A 20,745-nucleotide genomic window follows, 5' to 3' on the forward strand; every position below is an offset into this window, starting at 1 on the left:
GGCCACTTTTGGCCCGCGGGCCAGAGTTTGACACCCATGGTCTATGTTTTAGTTTTTTCCTCTGCATTTGTCTGTTTCCTGTGTTTAGTATTTCCTGTCTTTTAGTTCCTGTCAAGTACTCTTAATTTGTCAGCTTCCTGTCTTGTTCCCTGAGTGCTGCGTTCCTCCTCAGTGTGTTTAGTATTTCCTGTCCTTAGTTCCTGTCTAGTGCCCTTATTTTGTCAGCTTCCTGTCTTGTTCCCTAAGTGCTGTGTTCCCCTTTAGCTGCGGCTGATTGGCATCTGGCCACACCTGTTGCCAATCAGCCGGCTCCTATTTGTACCTTCGTTGTCTTTGTCACGATCCGCATAGCGGATCGTTTATTGTTTTGCCGTTTATATGTCTTTGTTCATGTTTAGTTCTGGACTCTGCCGATCCTTGTTTGAGTACTTCCTTGTTTGTGTTAGTCACCATGGCAACGTATTGTGTTCCTCCTCACGGGCTCCTGTCACACACCTGTTTCTAATAATTATTTGTGTATTTAAGCCCACCTTATTCCTTAGTTTGTCCTCGGTCCATTGTTTGCTTTTCGCAACACGTCACGGTTTGTATTTGGTATCATAGATTATTTTGTGCTATGTTCCGCCTTAGCTTCACGTGCGTTCGGCACGTCGTTTAGTTTTACTTTTGTTTCCTGCTAAGTTTTAGCATTAACTTCCCGTGCGTTGGCACACGCTTTGTTTTTCCCTTTATGCACCAATGTTGTTTTGTTTTATTATATTAAAAACAACTCTTACCTGCAATCCTGCTGACTGGTCGTTTTGCATCCACGAAGTGGCAACTCCGCGCAGCAAGTGCGCCGCATAATCGTGACAGGCTCGTGTCAGTTGCTGGATCATTGTATTGTCATTTGTATTGTCGTTGCCACATGTCACTCTTGTCGTGTCGTTTTGATTTCAGCTATCACCTGTCGTTCTACATCTTGTTCTGGTCGTCGTAGCGGTAAGCTGTTTTTGTTAGCCATAGCTATTTCCAGTTTTTCTGTTTGTTATCCTCTAGCTTCCATGCTAAAGTTCCTTTTTGTTTCTTGTTAGCTTCTATGCTAAAGGCCTTTTGTTTTTTATCCGCCCACGTGCGCGCTTTTGGTTTGAACCCTTTGTTTGGTTTTGTCTTAGTATTTATATTAAAATCATGTTTGCTCACTCCATGCCTGCCTCCATCTCTGCATCTTGGGTTTCGTCACCAAACAACTCTGACAACATGAAACATATGTTTATTATTGTAATTTAGTCCTTAAATAAAATACTGAACATACCAGACAACTTGTCTTTTAGTAGAAACCCCGTTTCCATATGAGTTGGGAAATTGTGTTAGATGTAAATATAAACGGAATACAATGATTTGCAAATCATTTTCATCTCATATTCAGTTGAATATGCTACAAAGACAACATATTTGATGTTCAAACTCATAAACATTTTTTTTTTGCAAATAATGATTAACTTTAGAATTTGATGCCAGCGACACGTGACAAAGAAGTTGGGAAATGTGGCAATAAATACTGATAAAGTTGAGGAATGCTCATCAAACACTTATTTGGAACATCCCACAGGTGTGCAGGCTAATTGGGAACAGGTGGGTGCCATGATTGGGTATAAAAGCAGCTTCCATGAAATGCTAAGTCATTCACAAACAAGGATGGGGCGAGGGTCACCATTTTGTAAGCAAATTGTCGAACAGTTTAAGAACAACATTTCTCAACAAGCTATTGCAAAGAATTTAGGGATTTTAAAATCCTCAAAATGTTCAGAGAATCTGGAGAAATGACTGCACGTAAGCGATGATATTACAGACCTTTGATCCCTCAGGTGGTACTGCATCAAAAACCGAGTGTGTAAAGGATATCACCACATGGGCTCAGGAACACTTTGTAAAACCACTGTCAGTGACTACAGTTGGTTGCTACATCTGTAAGTGCAAGTTAAAACTCTGCTATGCAAAGCGAAAGCCGTTTATCAACAACACCAAGGAGCGCCGCCGGCTTCGCTGGGCCCGAGCTCATCTAAGATGGACTGATGCAAAGTGGTCTGACGAGTCCACATTTCAAATTATATTTGGAAACTGTGGACGTGGTGTCCTCCGGAACAAAGAAGAAAATAACCATCCGGATTGTTATAGGCGCAAATGTAATTTTAACCAAAAAAATTGGTACAAACAAAAAGGCGCACAAGGCAAAAACTCAACTTAGACCTAACTATGTACAGGAAACAAAAATAGCTAACCTTGACGTGAATAAATAAATGGCATGAAGCATGAAACTATGGCTAGGCATGATATAAGTCAGCACAGAGCAAGAAAATAACACGATGACGCCAGGGCGACTGACTGGCAAAGACGAGCTTAAATACTTCCTCTGATTAGTTCTCGGGAAGCAGGTGATGCGGGCGAGCACTAATCAGAGACAGGTGGACACAATGAGTAACCAAGGAAACCAGAAAAGGGAGTGAAAAAAAAAACTTTGAGTCCAAAGCTCAAATAGCACATGGCCAAACAAAAACATGATCAGACATGACTAACGCGATATATCAAGTATATTCGATGTATCGCCCAGCCTACCCTCGCACCGTCCTTGTTTGTGAATGACTGAGCATTTCATAGAAGCTGCTTTTATACCCAACCATGGAACCCACCTGTTCCCAATTAGCCAGTTCATCTGTGGGATGTTCGAAATAAGTGTTTGATGAGCAGTCCTCAACATTCTCAGTCTTTTTTGCCACTCGTGCCAGCTTTTTTTAAAAACATGTTACAGGCATTAAATTCTAAATGAGCTAACATTTGCAAAAAATAACAAAGTTTACCTTGTCTTTGCAGTCTATTCAATTGAATACACACTATATTGCCAAAAGTATTTGGCCACCTGCCTTTACTCACATATGAACTTGAAGTGCCATCCCATGGATGTCCAGAATGCTTTGGTCTTCTGAAGCATCCAAGGTTCCTTTCACTGGAACTAGGGGGCCAAAAACAACTCCTGAAAAACAACTCCCCACCATATTTCCTCCTCCACCAAATTTCACATTCGGCACAAAGCAGTCCGAAATGAAGCATTCTCCTGGCAACCTCCAAACCCAGACTGGTCCATCAGATTGCCAGATGGAAAAGCGTGATTCATCAGTCCCAGAGAAGGCGTCTCCACTGCTCTAGAGTCCAGTGGGAACATGCTTTACACCAATGCATCCCATGTTTTGCATTGGACTTGGTGATGCATGGCTTAGATGCAGCTGCTCGGCCATGGAAACTCATTCCATGAAGCTCTCTGCGTACTTTACGTGGGCTAATTGGAAGGTCACATGAAGTTTGAAGCTCTGTACAGAAAGTCTTTGCACTATGCGCCTCAGCATCTGCCGACCCCTCTCTGTCAGTTTACCTGGCCTACCACTATGGTGGCTGAGTTGCTGTTGTTCCCAAACTCTTCACTTTTCTTGTAATAAAGTTGACTTTGGAATATTTCACGACTGGATTTGTTGCACAGGTGGCATCCTAGGACAGTTCCACGCTGGAAATCACTGAGAGCGGCCCGATCTTTCACAAATGTTTGTAGAAACAGTCTCCACGCCTGAGTGCTTGATTTGATACAACGGGCCAAGTGATTAGGACACCTGGTTCTCATCATTTGGATGGGTGGCCAAATACGTTTGGCAATATAGTATAAGTTGAAAAGGATTTGCAAACCATGGTATGGAAAGGCGGAGCCGATGGTCCGACAGACAGGCAGGGCACGTTGGATTTATGGCGGCAAGGAGGCGGGGATGGCGAGCGAACGGCGAGGCGGGGTGTACCGGAGCGACGCCACAAACGAAATCAGGTGTGTGGATCGCGCACCTAGACACGATTAACATGTCTCCTCTCGATGTATAAGAGGGGAGAAGGAGGAGAGAACGGGGCTGGTGATGGTGCGGAGAGAGAAAAGCATACAATGACGGAGGTACGGGCTGCTGAATAGCAGACGGCGAGCGAGCAGCAGAGGGAGACGGAGACGCAGCGGAAGAGCGACCCGACCGAAGACAAGCTGGTGTTGATAAATAAAGCAAGTCAAACCTGCTCAAAATCATGTCCTTCTTTGATGGTCCATGGAACCCGCAAGAGGACGACTTGAGTCCGTAACACATGGTATTCTGTTTTTATTTACCATTTACACAATGTGCACACTTCACTTGGTTTTGGGTTTTGTGCATGTCAAATGTGTTCCCATAACGTTTAAATGTGTAAGACTTAAGTCAAAAGTAGGAAGGACGCCTAAAACGCTCCGCAGCAGCCGTCTAGTTTCCTCCTGTCAAAGCACATGTCCGCACTGTGTTCAAAACACTCTGGCAAGTCTCAGTTACTTTTTCAGATCAACTTCTTTCTCCCTGAGTGAATTCTTTCACTGCCTTTTCTGCCGTCCTCTCCTGAATCATCCTTTAATCCGGAGAAAAGGAGCCCGGGCCCGGCTGTCATTTAGCGCTGCCGCTGCCAGGACCGCTGGCTTAAATAAAGTCAGTGTAGCATGAATCTCATTCTGTGTGGATGTATGGGGACCCGGGATGCTGAATGTTGCGTCTGGAGGGCCCGGTCCTCCTCCTCAACCTCCGTGCGAATGCCTGGCGACTGCACGGTTACCCACAGTAAAAAAAAAAGAAAAGGACCACCCACTCAGGGTTGAGAGGGGATTTGAAGCAGCTCCCCCCTGACTGCCCGATCCTTTCCAAGTCGGTGTTTGCAGCCGATATTGTTACTCCTTAGCTCTGAATGTGAAGATTCAACTGCTGGTCGGATTGTTGTGTAGGTGCATCTTGGCAGCAACTTTATGTTTGCTTTTTAGACATTGCACAAACCCTGTTTCCATATGAGTTGGGAAACTGTGTTAGATGTAAATATAAGCAAAATACAATGATTTGCAAATCATTTTCAACCCATATTCAATTGAATGCACTACAAAGACAAGATATTTGATGTTCAAACTGATTAACTTTTTTTTGCAAGTAATCATTAACTCTAGAATTTGATGCCTGCAACACGTGACAAAGAAGTTGGGAAAGGTGGCAATAAACACTGATAAAGTTGAGGAATGCTCATCAAACACTTATTTGAACATCCCGCAGGTGTGCAGGCTAATTGGGAGCAGGTGGGTGCCATGATTGGGTATAAAAACAGCTTCCCAAAAAATGTTCAGTCTTTCACAAGAAAGGATGGGGCGAGGTACACCCCTTTGTCCACAACTGCATGAGCAAATAGTCAAACAGTTTAAGAACAACGTTTCTCAAAGTGCAATTGCAAGAAATTTAGCGATTTCAACATCTATGCTCATAATATCATCAAAGGTCAGAGAATCTGGAGAAATCACTCCACGTAACCAACATTGAATGTATCAAAAAATGACATCAATCTCTAAAGGATATCACCACATGGGCTCAGGAACACTTCAGAAAACCACTGTCACTAAATACAGTTGGTTACTACATCTGTAAGTGCTAGTTAAAGCTCTACAATGCAAAGCAAAGGCCATTTATCAACAACATCCAGAAACACCGCCGGCTTCTCCAGGCCCAAAATAATTCAAGATGGACTGATGCAAAGTAGAAAAGTGTTCTGTGGTCTGACGAGTCCACATTTCAAGGTTGGCAAGTACGACTGTCAGTGACAAACCTGACAGTTTTAATGGAATAAAAAAAATATGTTGATCGGTGATTGGGAAATAAACACAAACTCAACTCAATACCATACCATGTACATACCATGTTGTTGCATTTATTTATTTATTACTTTTTTGTTAATATGTCTTCTCTTTTTTGTGTGTGTTCATGCCGATGACCCAGGGTCCTTTCTCCCGTGTTTGTCATTCCTGTTTGGTGTGGCTTCACAGTGTGGCGCATATTTGTAACAGTGTTAAAGTTGTTTATACGGCCACCCTCAGTGTGACCTGACAGTTTTAATGGAATAAAGAAAATATGTTGATCAGTGATTGGGAAATAAACACAAACTCAACTCAATACCATACCATGTACATACCATGTTGTTGCATTTATTTATTTATTACTTTTTTGTTAATATGTCTTCTCTTTTTTGTGTGTGTTCATGCCAATGACCCAGGGTCCTTTCTCCCTTTCCCCTTTGCCACTTTTCTTTGAGGTCTTGTATATTTGGGTTCCCCCCCCCCCCCCCCCTGCTCCACCCCAAACATGCTCATTTGCAACTGCCCGTCTCCATTTACAAGCTGTTTTGATCAACTTTTTCCACAAAGCCCAACAAAACGGAGGGAGGGGGAGCCTGCTCGCCATCGGGGGGCGGGGGGGGGGGGGGGAGGACATTGTCCATGAACTTCTCCTCATCTCCATAGTCCAGTGTTGTGGACAAACAATCTTTCCATCGGCGGAGGACGGGGGTCACGGCGTTAACAGACGTAGGAATGCGGCAGCCGGGAAATATTGTCCCGCAATGACACAGAAGTAATTTGGGTCTCGCTGAGCGGTTTCATCGGGGGCTCTTTTGTGGCCTCAAAGTGTTTGACCCGGGGGTCCCCGTCAGCCTCCTTCTTAATGGCAGCCGGAGCGGAGTGACAGGCCCAGAAAGTAAAACATTTTACTGCTAATAGTGGGGCTCCGGAGGCTTAGGCATAAATATTTAAGCTCCTCTCCGTTGTCCCAAATACTGGGGGGTCTCCACGGCGCATTTATCCATAATGCAGGAAAAAAAGCAAATATATCCGCCGTATGCCACTTCTCTTCCGCCGAGTTGTTAAATGGAATTAGCAGGCGTGTTAACTCAAACTTCTCCTCCTAAAACCGGCAAGACGCTTTCCTCCATCGCCAGCTTCACCCCGATTCCTCAAAAAGTAAACTTCATTAAAAAGTCTATGTGGCTTGTGAAGGTGGTCCGACGTGCCGTTGAATGACAAACAAAAGGCGCTACACAAGCCTGTCGAATTATCTCTGTCAAATTTTGGCGTAATCTGAGCTGATCCTCTTAAAAAGAAAAAAAAAATATTCAAATGCAAACATTTGCACATCAATTGGCCTCCATGGCAACGCGGTGTGTATTCTTCCCGGGGAGGGGGGTGCCTCTTTAACACAGGGCTTTAGAAAAGCACATCTCCTTCTGTTGTGTTGACAAACAACAAAACAAACAATATTAAATGGAGGCTTTTTCACACCATTGACGAATGGAGGATCGGTGGGGTGGTTGGGGGGGGGGGGGGGGGGGTGAGGGAAGGCGGAGGCAAATGGAGTTGAATGAACACTCAAGTTGGAGACGTCGGGTAATTATATGATTGGTGCTCTGGGATGTGTCGTTATACACGGGCTATAAAGCCCGCTGAGAGCCCAGCCAATGCAGGACCCTTCATAAATATTCACTGAGCCTCCTCATCAGTACTTTACTGCTGCATATTATTGCTGAGGCCTGGGAGTCGCGCCTCGCCCCCTAGTGGCGCAGCAATGAATTACGTAAAAATCCAACTTCTGATGGCATTTTTCAACCTTTTCTGAGCCGAGGCACTTTTTTTTTCGTTGAAAAAAATCCAAAGGCACACCACCAGCAGAAAGCATAAAAAAACGGCCTTCTTTCATCTCCGTAAAATCGCGGGGGGGCGGCATAGCTCGGTTGGTAGAGTGGCCGTGCCAGCAACTTGAGGGTTGCAGGTTCGATTACCGCTTGTGCCATCCTAGTTACTGCTGTTGTGTCCTTGGGCAAGACACTTTACCCACCTGCTCCCAGTGCCACCCACACTGGTTTAAATGTAACTTGGATATTGGGTGTCACTATGTAAAGCGCTTTGAGTCACTTGAGAAAAGCGCTATATAAATATAATTCACTTCACTTCACTTCACATCGCTAAAATGCGTTTCATTTTGTCCACCAGCGACGTTGAGATCATTATTCATGCGATCGTTACATCTCGTAACATATTATTACAACATGTTTACTTGACCCACTTCCTGGGAAACTTATCAAGGAGCTCTTTGTATTATTAGGTCCATCAGTGCTAAATATTATAAACTTATCACTTTCCTCTGGCACTGTTCCCCTAGCATTCAAACGAGCGGTTATTCACCTCTCGATGCCAAAGGACTGGAGCAGGCAGGAATGAAGGTAGGAGCAGATTTTAATATAAATAACCAAAGTAACACTTGACAAAGGATTAAAACAAAGGTGTGCCTTAGCACGGGAAGCTAAATGCTACTATTAGCAAGAGGCAGAGTTCCGAGTTCGAAGTAGCGCGGGCCGAGCGCGCGGAGGCTAAGCTAAACTTAGCGTGGAACAAATAAAAGGGAAACAAGAATACACGACGTAACAGTTGCCTTAAGCAAGCAAAACGTCCAGGAGGAACTGAGGTAGCAGGCGGTCTTAAATACAACACAATAATTAACGACCGGTGTGCGCCAGGCGCCAGTGCAGGTGAAACCATTAAGTTGCCATGGTGACGAGTATAAACTAGGGAGTGTTCAACTCAGGGAAACGGCAGAGTCCAAAACGTGATCAAACATACAGAAAAGTAAACAACAAACGATCCATGAAGTGGATCGGAACAATTCATCCTCTTCTTAAAAGACCTAACCTCGATCCTGACCTCATGGTAAACTACCGACTGGTGTCTCACTTTCCTTTATTTCAAAAATCCTCGAAAAAATTTGATGCAGAGCAGCTAAATGAACACTTAGCGTCTAACAATCTATGTGAAACATTTTGATCCAGTTTCAGGGCAAATCCCTCTACGAAGACAGCCCTCGCAAAAATTACTAATGATCTATTGCTAACGATGGAATCTGATGCGTCATTTATATTGCTGCTCCTCTATCTTAGCGCTGCTTTCGATTTTATTAGAGCGTATCAAAACACGAATTGGTATGTCAGACTTAGCCCTGTCTTGGTTTAACTCCTATCTTACTGACAGGATGCAGTGCGTCTCCCATAACAGTGTGACCTCGGACTACGTTAAGGTAACGTGTGGAGTTCCCCAGGGTTCGGTCCTTGGCCCTGCACTCTTCAGCATCTACATGCTGCCGCTAGGTGACATCATACGCAAATACAGTGTTAGCTTTCACTGTTATGCTGATGACACCCAACTCTATATGCCCCGAAAGCTGACCAACACGCCGGATTGTAGTCAGCTGGAGGCGTGTCTTAATGAAATTAAACAATGGATGTCCGCCAACTTTTTGCAACTCAACGCCAAGGAAACGGAAATGCTGATTATCGGTCCTGCTAGACACCGACCTCTATTTAATAATACAACTTTAACATTTGACAAGCAAACAATTAAACAAGGTGACTCGGTAAAGAATCTGGGTATTATCTTCCACCCAACTCTCTCCTTTGAGTCACACATTAAAAGCGTTACTAAAACGGCCTTCTTTCAACTCCGTAATATCGCTAAAATTTGCTCCATTTTGTTCACTAACGACGCTGAGCTCATTATCCATGCGTTTGTGACGTCTCGTCTCGATTACTGTAACGTATTATTTTCGGGTCTCCCCATGTCTAGCATTAAAAGATTACAGTTGGTACAAAATGCGGCTGCTAGACTTTTGACAAGAACAAGAACGTTTGATCATATTACGCCTATACTGTATATACGTTTATATACATATATACATACATATATACCTATACTGGCTCACCTGCACTGGCTTCCTGTGCACTTAAGATGTGACTTTAAGGTTTTACTACTTACGTATAAAATACTACACGGTCTAGCTCCAGCCTATCTTGCCGATTGTATTGTACCATATGTCCCGGCAAGAAATCTGCCGTCAAAGAACTCCGGTTTATTAGTGATTCCCAGAGCCCAAAAAAAGTCTGCGGGCTATAGAGCGTTTTGTATTGGGGCCCCAGTACTCTGGAATGCCCTCCCGGTAACAGTTCGAGATGCCACCTCAGTAGAAGCATTTAAGTCTCACCTTAAAACTCTAGCCTTTAAATAGACTCCCTTTTTAGACCAGTTGATCTGCCGTTTCTTTTCTTTTTCTCCTCTGTTTCACTCTCCCTTGTGGAGGGGGTCCGGTCCGGTGAACATGGATGAAGTACTGGCTGTCCAGACTCGGGATCCGGGGAGTATCGCTCGCCTGTGTATCGGTTGGGGACATCGCTGCCCTGCTTATCCGCCTCCGCTTGGGATGGTTTCCTGCTGGCTCCACTATGGACGGGACTCTCGCTACTGTGTTGGATCCACTTTGGACTGGACTCTCACGGCTGTGTTGGATCCACTATGGATTGAACTTTCACAGTATCATGTTAGACCCGCTCGACATCCACTACTTTCGGTCCCTTAGGGGGATGGGGGTGTGGCCCACATATGCGGTCCTCTCCAAGGTTTCTCATAGTCATCATTGTCACTGTCACCGACGTCCCACTAGGTGTGAGTTTTCCTTGCCCTTATGTGGGGTCTACCAAGGATGTCGTTGTGGTTTGTGTTGTGGTTTGTGCAGCCCTTTGAGACACTAGTGATTTAGGACTATATAAATAAGCATTGATTGATTGATTATTTGATGGACATCTGCTTTGAAATCATAAGTCAAGTAGATGTTTAAGTATTTATTTTTATTTTTGTTTTTGTGGGCCCTACCGAGGATGCCGTTGTGGTTTGTGCAGCCCTTTGAGACACTTGTGATTTAGGCCTATATAAATAAACATTGATTGATACTCTGGAAAGATCTAGACAGCACCGACACTCAACAACAGCACATTTGCGGATTATAATTACTTTTGATTGATTGATTGATTGATTGATTGATTGATTAGTAGATTGCACAGTACAGTACATATTCCGTACAATTGACCACTAAAGGGTAACACCCGAATAAGTTTTTCAACTTCTTTAAGTCGGGGCCCGGGTTTGCGGAAAATATTTTTAACCCAATAAAGCAGGGGTTGGGAACCTCTTTGGCTGAGAGAGCCAAGAATCCAAATATTTTAAAATGTATTTTTGTAAGAGCCATATTATTTTTTTTTTAACACTGAACAGAACTAAACGTGTGCATTTTTACGTAAGACCAACATTTCTAGAGTATAATAGGTCTCTTATTCTTTGTCATAACATTGTTATTCTGAAACTAACTGTGGAGGAGGGGGCGTGGCCTGTGCGCCTGCAGCGAAGCAGGGAGTTGCCAGGATCGGCCTCGAAAACAGAGCTGCCAGACTAGCTCTCCATTGCTCATTTAGGACTGGCATTGAGATCATGCATCATGAATTGTCATGGATGAAAGTTGATGAAAGACTGGCTTGTAGTTTGATTTTATTTTTTAAAAAAATCTATACATACCATAAACCCTCATATCTGTATTCTCAGCTCTTGCTTGCCAGTGACAGTCACAACTACGGTACCAGGCTAGCCCTAAGAGGTGCTCTCACCCGTCTTAAACCCAAAAGTGATGTTTTGAAAAAGACTGTAATGTATCGGGCAATCACTTACTGGAACAGACTTCCACAATATCTGCTATCAATCACCAGCATAGTGGGCTTTAAGAATAAACTAAAAGGAGAAGTATTGCGTAAAGAGATTATTTTAGATTGTACCTAATGTCATGACTGTTTTTATTGACTATTGAATATTTTATTGATTATGGGATAAGCAGCAGAAAATGGATGAATGATACTTTTTCGTCACTTATTGTTTGTCTTTGGTACACTAATGTGTTTTAGGCCATTGGTTCTTTGTTTTATTTTTGCAAAAATGTATACAGTATATCTATTTTTATATTGCTATTTTTATCTTTGGTATGAAAATTATTAAGTAACAACATCTATTAGTATTTTTTGGTTCTTTGTTGTTGCTATTTTTGTATTATGACAATTTATTATTGGATCATGTTGTACTGCATTTTAATCGTTTGTTCTGTGGTTGTGTGATGTTTTTTGCCTGGACCCCAGGAAGAATAGTCTCCACTGCGGTGTAGACTAATGGGGATCCTTAATAAACTAATAAACTAATAAACTAAACTAATAAGAAATCAGCGACAGGTGCGTGGATGGCCCACCTGGGCCTTATCTAATCGCCTGTCACTCTGTTTATAAGCAGCAGCCAGGAGGGGGGATGGGGTTGGGGCTCTAGCCAGAGTGTGAGCGAGAACGAAAGAGAAAAAGACTTATTGAAAAAAAAAACCTGAAACAGGCTCTCATGTCGGTGCTTGGTGGTCTGAAGAACCCCCAGGAGGGCAAGTCTCACACTAACCAATAATAAATAAGTAACTTCTTACCTTTAACGCAACTTCTTGAACAGGTGCGGTACAAAAAAACGGATGGATGGATTAAAAATGCACGAGAATGTTTTATATTTTGAACATTATTTTTAACACTGTGATTACAAGTGGAATTATTCATGACTTATCGCAGGGGTCGGGAACCTTTTAGGCTGAGAGAGCCAAGAAGCCAAATGTTCTAAAATGTATTTCCGTAAGAGCCATATAATATTTTCTTTTACACTGAACACAATTAAACGCGTGCATTTTTAAGTAAGACCAACATTTCTACAGTATAATAGGTCTCTTATTCTTTGTCATAACATTGTTATTCTGAAGCTAACTGTGGAGGAGGCGTGGCCTGCGGGCCTGCAGCAAACCGGGTTGTTGCCAGGATCGGCCTCGAAGTCAGCGACAGGTGCGTGGATGGCCCACCTGGGCCTTGTTTTCTAATCACCTGTCACTCTGTTTATAAGCAGCAGCCAGGAGGAGAGACAGGGTTGGGGCTGGAGCCAGAGTGTGAGCGAGAACGAAAGAGAAAAAGACTTATTGAAAAAAAAAACTGAAACAGGCTCTCATGTCGGTGCTTGGTGGTCTGAAGAACCCCCAGGAGGGCAAGTCTTACACTAACCAATAATAAATAAGTAACTTCTTACCTTTAACGCAACTTCTTGAACAGCTGCGGTCCAAAAAAACGAATGGATGGATTAAAATGCATGAGAATGTTTTATATTTTGAACATTATTTTTAACACTGTGATTACAAGTGGAATTATTCATTACTTATCGTGTGAAGCAATGTCAGCTCAGATTTATCCGAGAACCAGATGCAGTCATCAAGAGCCACATCTGGCTCGCTAGCCATAGGTTCCCTACCCCTGCAATAAAGTGACATTACATAATCTCCCACGGCACACCAGACTGAGTCTCCGTGCCGCGGCACACTAGTTGAAAAACACTGCATTAATAAACCGCAAAAAAAAAAACTGTGTGGGTGTAGCAACACCAATATGATGATGTTTGTGGAAATAATCGGGCTTCCGCTCCACTTCCCGTTTGCATTCTGGGAAACAAGAAGCGCAGTGAATTAATATAGCTGCCGGCTTACTTAGGTTTTGGATGGCGGATTAATTAATTTGTTGCTAATAGGCATAAACACCAGAAAACAAACTTCTTTACTCTAAGGCCGGGCCGCACACATCTAAGTAAGTAATGTAAATTATGCAGATTGTGTTGGTTATTCTGACAAAGAGGTTTTTGTAAGAGGTGCTTTAAAAGATTGCTCTTTCCTGGCATTTTATCAATTGCACACTGGCATGAATAAATCACCGGCCGCCTTTTTGAATTACGAGTCTGCTCCGCTCAAACAAATACTCTGTGTGTCGTGATTAATGATATGGATTGTTCACAAAAAGGATTTAATGTCGCCGTTCACACGTCGGCTCGCTTAGTTAGCCCAGGCGCCGATCAAATATTAGTCTTAAAAGTGGCGGGAAGACGAGCACTGGCACTTTTTGTCCTCCGCCACTTTCTGCGGTTTGCCAGAAAGTGGTTTGTGCGTGTGATGCAAGGCAGAAGTGGTTCATTCTGCTGCAATACACGCCCTCGTCGCAGCCCCCTGGTCGTCTGCATAAAATGTGCTTTAATCAGCGGAGCATCAATTAAGAGCCAACAGTTGGAAATAAAATGTCACCTTGCCGTTTCACGGAGAAGCCTTCTCCCCTCAAGGTTTCAAGTGGGGAACTTTCAAGTCCTTTCTTATGGTAATTTTCTGATTGTGCGGCGTGCTACTACACGCATTTTCCTCAACTGGGGGTGTGGGGGAGATAATTATGTTTGCAAAGTTTTCAAACTCAGGAATTTTATAAACTCAAATACAAATCCCGTTTCCATATGAGTTGGGAAATTGTGTTCGATGTAAATATAAACGGAATACAATGATTTGCAAATCCTTTTCAACACATATTCGGTTGAAAACACTACAAAGACAAGATAATTGATGTTCAAAATCATAAACTTTATTTTTTTTTGCAAACAATAATTAACTTAGAATTTCATGGCTGCAACACGTGCCAAAGTAGTTGGGAAAGGGCATGTTCACCACTGTGTTACATCACCTTTTCTTTTAACAACACTCAATAAACATTTGGGAACTGAGGAAACTAATTGTTGAAGCTTTGAAAGTGGAATTCTTCCCCATTCTAGTTTTATGTGGAGCTTCAGTAGTTCAACAGTCCGGGGTCTCCGCTGTCGTATTTTACGCTTTACACATTTTCCATGGGAGACAGGTCTGGACTGCAGGCGAGACAGGAAAGTACCCGCACTCTTTTACTACAAAGCAACACTGTTGTAACATGTGGCTTAGCATTGTCTTGCTGAAATAAGCAGGAGCGTCCATGATAACGTTGCTTGGATGACAACATATGTTGCTCCAAAACCTGTACGGACCATTTAGTATTAATGGTGCCTTCACAGATGTGTAAGTTACCCATGCCTTGGGCACTAATGCACCCCCATACCATCACAGATGCTATCTTCTGAACTTTGCGCCTACAACAATATGGATGGTTATTTTCTTCTTTGTCCCGGAGGACACCACGTCCACAGTTTCCAAATATAATTTGAAATGTGGACCCGTCAGACCACAGAACACTTTTCCACTTTGCATCAGTCCATCTTAGATGAGCTCGGGCCCAGCCAAGCCGGCGGCGTTCCTGGGTGTTGTTGATAAATGGGTTTTGCTTTGCATAGCAGAGGTTTAACTTGCACTTACAGATGTAGCAACCGACTGTAGTTACTGACAGTGGTTTTCTGAAGTGTTCCTGAGCCCATGTGGTGATATCCTTTACCCACTGACGTCGGTTTTTTGATGCAGTACCGCCTGAGAGATCAAAGGTCCGTTATATCACCGCTTACGTGCAGTGATTTCTCGAGATTTTCTGAGTCTTTTGATGATTTTACGGACCGTAGATGTTAAAATCCCTAAATTCCTTGCAATAGCTCTTTGAGAAATTTTGTTCTAAAACTGTTCGAAAATGTGCTTACAAATAGGTGACCCTCGCCCCATCCTTGTTCGTGAATTACTTAGCATTTCATGGAAGCTGCTTTTATACCCAATCATGGCACCCACCTGTTCCCAATTAGCCTGCACACCTGTGGGATGTTCCAAATAAGTGTTTGATGAGCATTCCTCAACTTTGTCAGTATTTATTGCCACCTTTCCCAACTTCTTTGTCACGTGTTGCTGGCATCAAATTCTAAAGTTAATGACTATTATTTGCAAAAAAAAAAAAATGTTTATGTGTTTGAACATCAAATATGTTGTCTTTGTAGCATATTCAACTGAATATGAGTTGGAAATGATTTGCAAATCATTTTATTCTGTTTATATTTACATCCAACACAATTTCCCAACTTAACTATTAGACGTGAAAGACTCTAATGTACACAAAGGCAGGCGCTTTGTTAGCTTTTTTCTCTGTTTTTGCATAAAATGTTGAATATTTCACTATCACAAGTGTTAATATAGCAGTAGTTTGGCTTCAACTGGGCTCTGTTTCAGACCAATAAATGGAAATTGGGACTCGTTGTTGGAGAGTAGCCAGTTTGCTTTCCAACTACTACTGTTGTGCCCTTGAGCAAAGAACACTTCCTCCCCCACCCTGCTCCTAAAGCGCTCAGGGCACTTGTTCATGCGCGCCCCCTCAATCTGACGTCTTTCTTTGTGCATGGGCCTACCTCTGGCCAATTCTATCACGCTCAATAATTAAGTGCCGAATATGAAAAATTCAAATTTCGCCTCTCAGAGTGCAAAAAAAAAAAAGAAGGGTTTTCTAAACATGGGTTTTATTTTGTAATGGAAATAGAGGCTTTCATGCAAACACCATATGGTGAGGCCGTCCCTTCATATCAGGGATGTCAAAGTGGTTTTCATTTAAAGCATGACTGCTTTAGAGGGCCGCTTGTAACAGGGAATAATGGATGAATTCGTCTCTGGATTTCATTAATAATTATACAAATTGTTTTAAGTTTTCATTTTAAAAACTTAACATTTACAAAATTTTACTGTAAAATGTTTTTTTTTTTTTATATAAAACAGTTTACAATAAATGGAAAAACAGTACCACTGTTTTTTGGGGAAAATCTTACGGAAAAATCTTGCAGTCGCCAGAATTTTTTGGTTAAATTGACATTTTTTTTTTACATTATATTGTTCATGGAAAAACAGTAATAATAATAATAATAATAAATGATGATAGATTTTATTTGTAAAAAGCACTTTACCTTGAGTAAACAACCTCAAAGTGCTACAGTGTATTAAAAAAAAAAAAAAGATAATAAAAAAGTAAAGACTAGAACAGCCTAATAGCTACAAATAGTAGCATATATCTAAAAAAAAGGCTTTTTTTTTTTTTTTTTTTTAAAAGAAGGGTTTTTAAGCCTTTTTTAAAATCATTCACAGTCTGTAGTTCCCTCAGGTGGTCAGTGAGAGCATTCCATAGACTGGGAGCGGCGGAGCAGAAAGCAGTACAAGTATTTTTTTTTATTCTGGCAATTTAACTGCCAGTTTTTCTACCGTAAAAACAAATGTACTGTCTTTCCATTTACAGTAAAAACAACAACAGTAGATTTGTTAAAAAATAATAATTATAAAAAGATACTAAAAATAAAAACTACAACAGTCCAATAGCTAGAACTAGTATGCATATATTTTAAAAAAGGCTTCTTTTCTTTTTTAAAAAAGAAAGTTTTTAAGCCTTTTTTTTAAAGCATCCACAGTCTGTGGTGCCCTCAGATGGTCAGGGAGAGCACTCTACAGACTGGGAGTGGCGGAGCAGAAAGCAGTACAAGCAATTTTTTTTTCTGGCAATTTAGCTGCCAGTTTTTCTACCGTAAAAAAAATGTACCGTCTTTCCATTTACAGTAAAAAACAACTGTAAATTTGTTATAAAAAACTCAAATAAAAAGATTACACAAATAAAAAAAAAAGCAAAATAGAACAGCCTAATACTATGCATACATTTAAAAAAAAAGCCTTTTTAAAAAAAAAAAAAAAAAAGAAGGGTTTTTAAGCCTTTTTTTAAAAGCATCCACAGCCTGCGGTGCCCTCAGGTGGTCAGGGAGAGCATTCCACAGACAGGGAGTGTCTTTCCATCTACGGTAAAGACAACAATCGTAGATTTTACAATCAAAAACAGCTCAGTCAACAGACTTTTAGTGCAAAAAACAGTAGTAGTTTTTTTCAATTGACAGTAATATGCTGGAAAGAAAAACGTAAAATGTTTTGTCACTTTTATGAATTATGTGAAAGCTCCAAAGAATTCACACACTTTTAAAATTTTTCTTCTTCTTCTCCAGATTTTGGCGCGCTCCACCTTCCACGTCTTTCATCCGAATCAAACCGTTCGAACTTCAAACTGTTCAGCCTATTCAGAAGTCGCGGGCTTTCCCTTGAAAAGTTTCGGAAATTCCCAGATTTCCCAGAATTCCAGGTTTTCCGGGACATTTTTCCCCATTCAAAATGAATCGGCCATTTTTCAAACTTCCACCATTTCCACATTTTTCAACCCATTCAAACCATTCCACCTTCAACATGTTCCACATATCCTGCACATTCAAACCATCATGTTTCCAATTTCTTGAAAAAAATCCAGGAATTCCCATAATTCCCAGTTTTCCGAACCCTATTTTCAACCTGTTTTCTGGCGACTACTCCTCCCACATTTTTCAACCCACTTCAACCATTTCATTTTCAAAACATTCCTCTTAATCAGGAAGAAAAACAAAGTTGTTTGTTGAACTGGAAAAATTCCCGCTTTTCCAGGAATTCCGTAACACCATTTCTTAATTTAGCATGTTACTACTTCAACATTTCTAAACCGATTTGAAAAAAATCCAGCATTAACCATTTCAACTCACTCAGACCGTTCAAGTTTTTAACAATGTTCAAAAAAAAATTCCCGGTTTTCCCGAAAATCCCAAACTTGGGGCAAATTCTTATTCAAATCAATGGGACATTCTTTAAAAGTCCATAACTTCCTCAATTTTCATTTGATTCAAACTCTTTCAACTTTTATTATTAAGCCTGTTCAGGAATGATGTGCTCTACTTTAACAATTCAAAAAAAATGTTTTCCAGGATTTCAGTTCAACTTCAATTAACACGCAATTCCACCAGGAATTGCCTCATCTAGTTTGATAGGTAGTTTGCTGTAGAGTTAAGTATTTTTATTTATTTTTATTTAGACAAAAACATGTTTGGAATGTATGATAATATACTGTAATATATTTTTCAATATTGGATACTATTAAAGTTTAAAAGGTATGCAATTTCAAGCAGTACAACTTATTTTTTTGTTATAGAGTGATTGGAGCACATTGGTCACAAAAAATATTCATCAAGTTTGCTTCTTTTATGAATTTATCTACTGTAAATGTACTGGGTCAAAAGTATATGTACGGCAATGTTAATATTTGCTTACATGTCCCTTGGCAAGTTTCACTGCAATAAGGCACTTTTGGTAGCCATCCACAGTAGTTCAGTCCAGTAGCAGTTCAGCTAAATGTGTCAGTTTTCTGACATGGACTTGTTTCTTCAGCATTGTCCTCATGTTTAAGTCAGGACTTTCGGAAGGCCATTATGGTCTTAGCTTTACTTATAAATTAAGTCCATGTGCAGCTCCTTCTGGTCAAAAGCATCCATAACTTTTTAATAGAAGTCTTCCTTATCTTTCTTCAGTTTTAAAAGTCTCGATGGAGAGCTTCCTTTATTACCTCCTGCTTCGATCAAAAGTCCAGTTTAGAAAACGATTTTATTTTAGATATGTAATCCTCCATGTTAAAAGTGCAAGCGAGAGGAAAAAAAATTACGATCGCTGCTCACTCTTGCTGCTTGTTGTCACTTCTTCTGCAGCCGAGTAGTCGCAAGAAGGATTACTAGCGTCCTCTACCACCAGGAGGCGGGAGTCATTTAATGACTCATATTTGACACACGGAGCTACGGTATATTAATAAAACATAGCTGCTTACTGTTCTTTTTAGCATATTCAAAAGCTTGGACCTCAAATCCTACTGAATAGCTCTTAATTTTCTTCCCTTTGTGTGATTTCAAATGATTGAAAACAGCCTCCGCCATTTTGAAAATGATGACAGGTGAAGTGTCACTCGTGACGTGACGAGTTTGACCCGGTGGAAATTATAGGCATATGCTAATTATTTTGCGAAACGAGTTTGACCCGGCAGTAATTCTAGACAGGCGCATACTATATGATTCAAGGAAATACGGTGCTTTACTGACACTTATTTCGAGGTGTTTGCAGGTCAGATAAAATGATGTCTCGGGCCAAATGTGGCCCCCAGGTCTTGAGTTTGACATATACGCTGGGTCCAAATAATAGCTTTGGACGGAACAATGCTGAGGTGGGCTGTCAAGCAGCGCAGTATATCAGCCAAGTGGTGATAATTCTCCAAAGTTAAACAGCCATAAACGGCTTGAGAACTCTGACCTTCACCATCTAACTAAGCAAGAGACGCCAATGATGTGGAACAGACCCATCCCGGCGGGCCCCGTGATGATAAACTATGCCCCCAGCTTTGCTAAAAAATAACTGTACGTCTTCCGTGACATATATAGCGCCGAGCATTTCAATACGATCCCAATTTATTTTGCACTAAAACGCTTTATTGTCGGCAGTAAAGCATGCGCGGCGGCGGCAGGCGGAAGGACGCGGCTGCCGGGGTGCAGCGAGCGCCTCTCAAAGGCACATTGTTCTCTTTGCGGCGCCTGCGAGAAGGCCGTAAAAAAGAAACGATCAAAACTTATAAAGCTTATCATTAGTCTGCCTCTTGTCACTCGCGCTGTTTTTCCACTTCCTGCAAACTTGGAAACAACTTCCATATTGAGCGAGGAAGGGAAAATAATTGATCTACTGTATCAGAGGCTTTTTTTACAACAACCCCCTCGTTCCCTGCTGCAAACACACACACACACACACACACACACACACACACACATACTGGTTATCATTTGGAATGGGGACCAAGTTTTTGATCATCACTTGTACATGACTACTGAGGACCATTAAAAAAAAAAAAAAAATAGAAAAAGTTCAAATTAAATTAAATTACCGTTAATTAAATTAAATTTAATTAAATTAAAGGTTTCCCTTTAGGGGACCTGTTTTTTGGTGGCCCATATTGTCTGAGGTACCCTAAAGGTGACTGTGTAAACAGAGCGATGTCCCCATTAAGTAACCATTGCCAGAACACACACACACACACACACACACACACACACACACACACATACACACACATTCTGGTTATCATCTGGTAAGGGGACCAAGTTTTTGATCATGACAACTGAGGACCATTTAAAAAAAAATTAAAAATTGAAAAAGTTCAAGTTAAATTAAATTACCGGTAAATTAGATTAAATTTAATTAAATTAAAGGTTTCCCTTTAGGGGACCTGTTTTTTGGTGGCCCATACCAGCAGAGGTACCCTAAAGATGACTGTGTAAACAGAGCAATGTCCCCATTAAGTAACCATTGCCAG

Source organism: Nerophis ophidion, linkage group LG12 (assembly GCF_033978795.1).
Source record: "Nerophis ophidion isolate RoL-2023_Sa linkage group LG12, RoL_Noph_v1.0, whole genome shotgun sequence".
Lineage (NCBI taxonomy): Eukaryota > Metazoa > Chordata > Actinopteri > Syngnathiformes > Syngnathidae > Nerophis > Nerophis ophidion.